This window comes from Amblyomma americanum, chromosome 8 (genome assembly GCF_052857255.1).
Source record: "Amblyomma americanum isolate KBUSLIRL-KWMA chromosome 8, ASM5285725v1, whole genome shotgun sequence".
NCBI lineage: Eukaryota > Metazoa > Arthropoda > Arachnida > Ixodida > Ixodidae > Amblyomma > Amblyomma americanum.
The window spans coordinates 36179895-36188363 of record NC_135504.1 but is presented as its reverse complement, the minus strand read 5'-3'; the positions used below and the strand labels follow the sequence as shown (position 1 = coordinate 36188363).

Below are 8469 nucleotides of genomic sequence, written 5' to 3'. Positions count from 1 at the left end.
TAGGTTTCACGTTTGTCACAGCTTGTATTGCCAATTCTGCGTGGGCATGCGTACGTTTATATGCAGCGTTCGGTCCATCAGCCGCCATATTTTACCTGATAGCTGCAGTAGCAGGTATCTGCTCTGCTGTGAAGACGCTGACATTTGCATATATCGCATTTTTCGCTGATTTTTTTTATTTCGTTTCTCTATACAGGTCGCTGTCTTGATACTGGGCTGTCTGTCTGTCTGTCTGTCTGCCTATCTGTCTGTCTGTTATTGCCAGGAAGAAAGAAAAGGAAAGTGCACAGGCCTGCTCACTGGCTCAAGCCGAGCCACAATAGCTACCACGTGCAGAAAGTAGGAGGGTTGAAAGATGGGATAGAAATTCAGGATAGTAAAGACGCGCTAAAGACAAGGCCGATCCCGGAGGTAGTGCAATACCGGGAAAACCGGTGGCGGGAGTGAAGCAACTTCAAACCTTCCGCCACATTTCCAAAAATAAGTCCATTGGATTCGTAACAGATGCTGGGCTGCTGGGCTGCTGGTGTAGATACTGGGAAACCCGTGGGCAGATTGTGATGACATCACAACCGTCCACATCGCATGGTCACGTGACCTCTCTCGACCAATCACGGTTAATCATTTGCGCAGGTTGTGATGAAGTCACAAGGCCATGTGACTTCTCTCGACCAATCAACAAGTGTCGTCTCAGACATCGTCGCTGTTTTGGTGCGACGGCAACTCTGCGATATCGTATTGAAAAGGTTCGTTTGGTTTATGGTGGTTTAACGTCCCAAAGCGACTCAAGCAATGAGGGACGCCATAGCTAAGGGCTCCGGAAATTTCGACTACCTGGGGTTCTTTAACGTGCACTGACATCGGACAGTACACGGCCTCTAGCATTTCACCTCCATCGAAATTCGACCACCGTGGCCGGGATCGAACCCACGTTCTTCTGGTCAGAAGCCGAGCGCCATAACCACATAGCCATCGCGGGGGCCGTATACTAAAAAGGCTTGTTGCGGTAATTAAGTCCAGAAGAGAAGGTTGATGCCATCCCTGCAAACAAGCACCATGAGACGCAGCACTGTCCGGACACATTGCGGGCACGTGTCGGATTGTCTTTGGTTTAAACGCTTAGTCATTGCTACTTCTTGTTCCGGTTGTCCTTAGTACAAAGGTCGTTTACACAGTGCAGCCAAGACAATGATCTAAGCAAGATGGCGTACACACGCCGTTGTGTTGTCAGTCACACAATTTCAAGGACCGGAAGTGAGATCACCATAACAAAGTGGCCAATATACGTTTCGATGTATCGTCACTGCGTCTGTGTCAGGACCTCTGTACACCTTCGGGAAAACCTGTAACCACAAGCTTGATGACCCGAATAGACGTCTTGTTGCGTACAGACAGACGTATAGGGGTCCGCAAACACAGTTGTATCGGGCGCTGACACGCCAGACAAATACATTACTGTATTAGCTGAGCTAACATTGGGCAGCCGTCGCTTGGCTACACGCTGCCTACAGAAGCGTCCCAAAGGCATGGCTGCACAACTATACCTATATGCATATGTACAGAGCCCCCTGTCGGCGGAAAGCAAATTATGACGGCAGCCAACAGAAGTCAAGTCGCCAGACACATCTATATGAATGCAATAAACAGAACCTTGAAAGAACGACACAGCTACCTCGATGTAAAGGAATCAACATCTCCTAATGCAATCGCATTTCCAACACATAATGTAGCTAAGTGTCTCTGAGGATTTTTTTTTTACTTTCTTGCGTTCTCCAGCGCAGCTCTTTGCTGTACTTTATTCTATTATTTGTACTTTGCCCGGACATCACTCGATCTGGTGCCCACTCGATACAATGGCCGCGGTGGCTACGTAATCATCATAAGTATAAGCCGCATCCCATCTCCCATTCATCCCCCACCATTTTTTTTCGCCCCTTTTCGAAAACCCTTTTTGTGCCGAACCTGAGACAATAGATCATTTCCTGCTGTTCTGCCGCCGCTTCTTTCATTTGAGGAAGCGTCTTTTGCAAATTCCATTTCATCAACGGGGCTTGCCTGTGTCCTCCGCGGTTGTTCTTTCCGTTGGCGCTTCTTTGCTTGGACGAAGCGACAGGAGTGTGCACTCTGCTGTGCAAAATTTTCTTCAAGAAACGCAGCGACTCCCATTCTAATTCTTTTTTCCCGCTCTCAGTCAGTACGACATTGAAACACTACTATTATGTATACTATTATGCACATTAGGCCACTGTACCGTCCTCGATCTCCAAGTTAACAGGACCCCTGTCGTTCCGTCTTCCAGTCCATCAGACTACATACTATTACCACTTCCTTTCCCGTAAAAACTTTCCTGTATCCAGCAATTAACCGCCTGTGTCTCGGCCACTCCCCCGTAGTGGGTATGTGCCAGCAACGTCTGAGGCCTTCCTTCCTTCCTTCCTTCCTTCCTTCCTTCCTTCCTTCCTTCCTTCCTTCCTTCCTTCCTTCCTTCCTTCCTTCCTTCCTTCCTTCCTTCCTTCCTTCCTTCCTTCCTTCCTTCCTTCCTTCCTTCCTTCCTTCCTTCCTTCCTTCCTTCCTTCCTTCCTTCCTTCCTTGTGTCCGCCCTTCAGTAAGAATTTCTCGAAAGCGTAATCTTCGTCATCATCATCATCAGCAGCAGCAGCAGCAGCTTACCACGTGCTTTGCTCGTTGCCTGACACTTTAGGGAAAGAGGAAGAAGACGGCTGCTCCCGCGTTCCAGTCGCACCCATTCGCGAGTAACCCAGACCAGCGCACTCAGGCATCACTTCCAATCGTAAGTTGCTCCGGCAGGCTATAATCTACCGTACAGGACGTGCCCTCAACAAAACAAGCTTAACGTTGCTGGGAGACTGCGTGAATTCACTCCGATCGGCCTTCCTGTGTGGGTAGGTGGCGCATGTATAGGTGAAGTCCTTTCGGTCGGTACCCCTCGACCCGTACTTTCTGGCCGCAGCGAGCTGTTTACTCATGAGTGCCGATCTCCGCTTGCAGACCCATGGCGTCGCTGCTGAGGTGGGTGGCCCTGCACTCCCGGCGTCGTCAAAGTTTCCGGCGCCTCCTTCCGCTGCTGTGCTTCGTACCGCTGGCGGTGCTCACGCTGCGAATCTCCTCGACGTAAGTTTGTCCACGTCCCTTGTTACATGGCGCGATGTAAATATAGGCGGACGTCTGGATTGGTTTGTGTCAGCTTCACGGCTAACGCCTGCATCTCCGCGAGGGCCTGACCGAATTAGTGATTTTTGAGATTTTTGATCCGGAGTTCCCGGGTTCGAACCCGACCGCGGCAGCTGCGTTTTTATGGACGAAAAACGCTAAGCCGCCCGTGTGCTGTGCGATGTCAGTGCACTTTAAAAATCCCCAGGTGGTCGAAATTATTCCGGAGCCCTCCACTACGGCGCCCCTTTCTTCCTTTCTTCGTTCACTCTCTTCCTTATCCCTTCCCTTACGGCGCGGTTCAGGTGTCCAACGATATATATGAGACAGATACTGTGCCATTTCCTTTCCCCAAAAAACCAATTATTAATATTATTATTATGATAAAAGGAGATGGCGCAGTAATCGTCTCTCCTCTGGGTGGACACCTCGACCATGCCGTGTATGAAGGGAAGGAGGTGGCAGTGAAACAGGAAAGAGAGAAAGTTGTGCCGAAATGGAAATCTCCGGAACAATTTCGACCACCTGGAGACCTTGAACAAACGTCTGACCGAGGGTGCCTGCATATATCTGCTATCCTCATCATTGTCCGTCTTGGAGGACAATGGACAGTGGAGCCTGTATCGGAGGCACACTCGTAATTATAGGCTTTTTACCCAGATGTGAGCCAAGATGTGGTATTCAACGACCTGACAACGAAATATGCCCTGAAATATTAGAACTAACCACGAGCCGGTTTCGTATTCGTGATTGAGAGAACAAACGTGTCAGAAATGAAAGAGATAGAGAAAACAGTCTCGAGCAACCAGATACACCAAAGGGTAATACAGGCATTTTCTTCTTTCTGTCGGAAAGTTCGTAACAATTTGCACCGGCTAATTTGGATGTTGCACTAACCACGTCTTACCGTATTGCACAATGCCTTGATATTGATGTGTCCATATCCTCCACACCGGAAAAGACTTCGGTTTGTCAGCTTTAAGCAAAGTATATTTTTCAAGCCTTGGTGTACCCTTCAGAGTACAGAGGCAACTTTGAAGGGGTAGGTCCCACAGTTCTTTATGACGCATTTTCGACTGTAGCATGAAGCATCCCGCTCTCAACAAATTTTTCGTTGCCACTGTTCTATTTGTTTTTCAGGAGTCCTCCAACACGACCACCGGGACAAACTTTCGATCGGCAGCTTTTGGAAGAGATGATGTCGCTCACTGAGGGCCCACTCAAATGGAACAAATCTGAGGTGAGCGCAGCCCGCGCGTATTTCACGCGTTCGACCTTCAACGAAAGCACACTTGTAGTAATGCCGTGGTGCTCCGTCGTGTTATGCTTAGTGAGTGTCATGTGTGTAGCTTAAGTCTTTGCGTGAAACTTTTCCTACAAATGTGTGAACAAAGCCGGCCTAATTTGACGATGGTATTGAAGTGCCTGTGCGTTATTTGCTACGCAGAAACTTAATACCAGAAGAAAGGGATTATAAAGCAAATGAGTGAATTAGAGATGGGGGTGTACGCTAATTTAGTAAAGTTAAAAATTTGGATGGTAAGTCGCTTGAGACATGCTCTGGAAGGGTCTCACAAACCCCACCGATGGCAGCACCTGAAATCTCAGGGCAGTGGCGCACCACTGCGCCAGGAGGGGTACCAGGACTCCCAGCGGTCTATGAATGCAAAGTCAAGAATAGTCAGTTCCGCACCTGTAGGGCCTACCACATTAACACTATCGCGTCATACCCTGAAGTGTCCCCTGCAGTTTTTTTTTGTGTGTGCGCCGAGGTTTTTGCACACGTTTTTGGCCGCGCACATCACTGCGGATGCAATTACGGGAACGAACGGGAATTCACGCTCGAAAATGTTTCTTAACGCCAACTGTCACCAACTAGCTAAGTCTGGCATCTCTTCGAAATAGAATGAATTGAACTGCATCACGTGGGATTTATTTGAATTTTGCCAGATTCAGTTGAATCGAATACGAAAGCACTCCCACCATAATGTATTATAGAGTGACCCGTACAAGCAGCTGAAAAAGGCGTTATAAGCCTTCCTGAAACACACATCATCCTGCGCAGCGAGCAATACGGTGCATTTTTTTCCCTGTCTGTAGGGATCGCTGTTATGTGGTGCCCACTGCGACAGGCGGAGAAGGGCTGTGCAGTGCGCGGGTGAGGGAAGGTATTTGTGGGTGAGGGTGGAAGGTGAGAGGGGGAAAGAAAGCATGGTGGAACCTTGGAGGCGGAGGCGACTTTGTATAGCGTTGATCCTAGCAGAGTTGATGTGCACCACGCACATGCTGCACAGCTCTAAACGTCGATGTCTCATTCGCCTCCTAATGCCGCTGTTGGATATTTCATCACCCCGTTCGCTCTCAGCTGGACGCCGAACAGGACACAACGGAAGCCGTGGCGGCCTTCGCGGCCAGGGCGTGCGCCCCGCTCTTCAAGCAGCAGGTGATGGTGGAGTGCCCGCCTCGGGTCGGCGTCTACCCGTACGACTGCTGGCGTCGAGGCTGCTGCTGGATGCCCGCCAAGAACAAGACGGGAGGCAAGTCGCCACCAGGTGCGGTCGGTTCAATCACGAAAGGCGCTTAACCAGCCCTTACGAAAATGGTCTATATACAGTTTATAGATTTCTTATAGCCTCTATTGCCTTTCTACCGATATTTCTTTCTGTCTATTCATAGTGTATAGACTGCCTACACGCAAAAGTCTTTTGAAAGTGTATGACCATAAATCTATGGATTGTCTACAGCCTTCCTATAGGATTTGTATTGGCTATACATTGTAGATTGTCTGCAGACTTCCTATAGGATTTGTATTGACTATAGACTGGAGATTGTCTACAGACTTCCTATAGGATTTGTATTCACTACAGACTTTTTTCTAGGGTTTGTCTATAGAGAGTCTGTAGACTTTATAGACAGAAGTTATGGACAATCTATAGACTGTCTAAAGAAATTTTTGTAAGGCAATAACCTCGTGTTTATAGCCATCCTCGAAAACGAACGAAAATTAAGCTAAAATAGGAGCATTGGTACAACATTGGTACAGCATTGGTACAGCATTTTCAGAAGTATGATCACTGTAGTAGGGCCACTGTGGCGTCTTTAGAAGCCCCGAGCTTGAAATGACTGAGGACGAAAGTTTGCCTCTCACCTTCAAGGAGATTTGGAACGTTGGCATCGCTTGGCGAGTCACTTAGCATGGACCACAAGCAAACAAGTACGCCTGTACTTTTGACAAAGACTGTCGTTGCTGAATGTAAGACGACACAGGTGCTAACGCAGCAAGATAGCACGAAATAAGGCGACAGTCTTTTAAAACGCCAGAAGTCTGAGCACGAAAGGAATTAAGAGGAAGATAACAAATTTTACCAAAAATCCCATATCTGGCTTGCTACATTAGGTAGACGGGTTGAGGCTCGAGTTTATGGCAGTATTAGTGGTTGCCGAAATGTAAGTGACGCAAGCCATGCCCTGTTCTAGCGCTGGTGTCAAGTAGAAAGTAAACAAAAGGGGGAGTTCTGATATAATAGAACGCTCTTTGTATCAAACTTCATCCCTCGATAGTAATGGCGAAGCACCTGCCACCGAATTTGAGTTCACAGCTGACACTGCAGGTGCCGTGCGTGTGTTGCGGATTCCGATGTTTATTGGGGAATGTAGCTCAGACCTTTTCTGGTCTCTGATCAATTATTTTCTATCTGAAATTGTTCTGCAATCAATTTCTCTCTCCAATGAAGACCACACACAAGAGAAAATATAAGCGCAGCCATGCACTATGCCTAACTTAGTTTAAATGACAGTTGCCCGTTTTTTCATACAGATCTTAACAGGCCCTCTCTCTACAGCTGTCAGTTCAAGAGTCGTAGCTTCGTATACATGGTGTTTCACCTAAGACTTTACACAGTTTTTTTTTAAATATGCTTTTTGAGTTACAACGCTTTTTTTGGCATAGCGCTGTCAGCTGCGTACTACATCAGAATAGAGCAAAGACGTGCTATCAAGCAGGATGGTTCGCTAATATTGAATTGTTAACTTTTTACTATTATCGTTAGTCTCCTTAATTATTAAAAGATGTGCACCCAACCGTGATTAATATCCATATAAGTTTTCTTAATTTCGAAAACGCGGTTACCCTGGGCGTTGTAGCCCAACAAATTTTGGCAACATCCTGCCAAAATACATGCGCCTTTGAGAAGCTTGCAGGCAAAGCAACCTCTCCAGTGCTGCAACTCTTCGAAATAGCCCAAATTTTTTGGGCCACAGCGCCCAGGGTAATCGTGTTTTCGAAATTCAAAAAACTGATATGAATATTAATCACGGTTGACTGCACGTCTCTTAATAATTAAGTAGCCTAATAGAAACAGTTAAAAAGTTAACAATTCAATATTAGTTAACCAGCCTGCTTGTTAGCACGTCTTATCTTTATTCTGATGTATTACACTGCTGACATTGATATGCCGAAAGAAAGCGCTGTCCTGGCTCAAAAAGCCTATTTTAAAAGATTGTGTAAAGTCTTAGGTGAAACACCCTGCAGTTCAACAGCGTACGTAATCTCCGTCCACGCATATTCGGACTGACTCGCATTCTTTTCGACTTTTCTAAATCACGTTACCTCTTTTCCAATTTGGTCACCCGCTTATAATTCCATGACGCGCATGTTTTCAAACTATACTTACGCAGCGCGCCATTTCTGCGTGATGCCGCCGTCGTACCAACGGTACCGCGTTGACGACCGGGAGGTGACGAAAACCGCGTCTCGGCTGACGCTGAACCGCACGGCGACTGAGAAGCTCTCGCCTGGGGAGTCGACGTCCGTCACCGTGGACATCACCCGGATCACTTACGACACGGTCCGAATACGAGTGAGTTGTATATTTCGGCATCTCTCAGTTTCACGAAAAGAGAGTAATTATTCGTTAGCATCATTAACGTCTGGAGCTGCTTTCACAAAGTCGGTGATAACGGCTACATTTTAAATTGCTGCCGGACCAAATGGTAACGCCATAAAATGCCGACATAATAATAATAATAATTGATTTTGGGGGAAAGGAAATGGCGCAGTATCTGTCTCGTATATCTTTGGACACCTGAACTGCGCCGTAAGGGAAGGGATAAAGGAGGGAGTGAAAGAAGAAAGGACGAAGAGGTGCCGTAGTGGAGGGCTCCGGCATAATTTCGACCACCTGGGGATCTTTAACGTGCACTGACATTGCACAGAACACGGGCGCCTTAGCGTTTTTCCTCCATAAAAACGCAGCCGCCGCGGTATCGGTTTTCAAACGCAAGATGGACGCCGCGACA

The 8469-nt window shown here is 47.4% G+C and overlaps 1 long non-coding RNA gene across 1 annotated transcript; it reads left to right on the top strand.

Annotated features, from left to right (window-relative positions):
* Nucleotides 1-4317: 4317 nt before the first annotated feature.
* Nucleotides 4318-5755, top strand: LOC144102307 (uncharacterized). Its single transcript, XR_013308194.1, has 2 exons — nt 4318-4411; nt 5537-5755. It is a non-coding gene; the product is annotated as an uncharacterized LOC144102307 (long non-coding RNA).
* Nucleotides 5756-8469: the final 2714 nt, after the last annotated feature.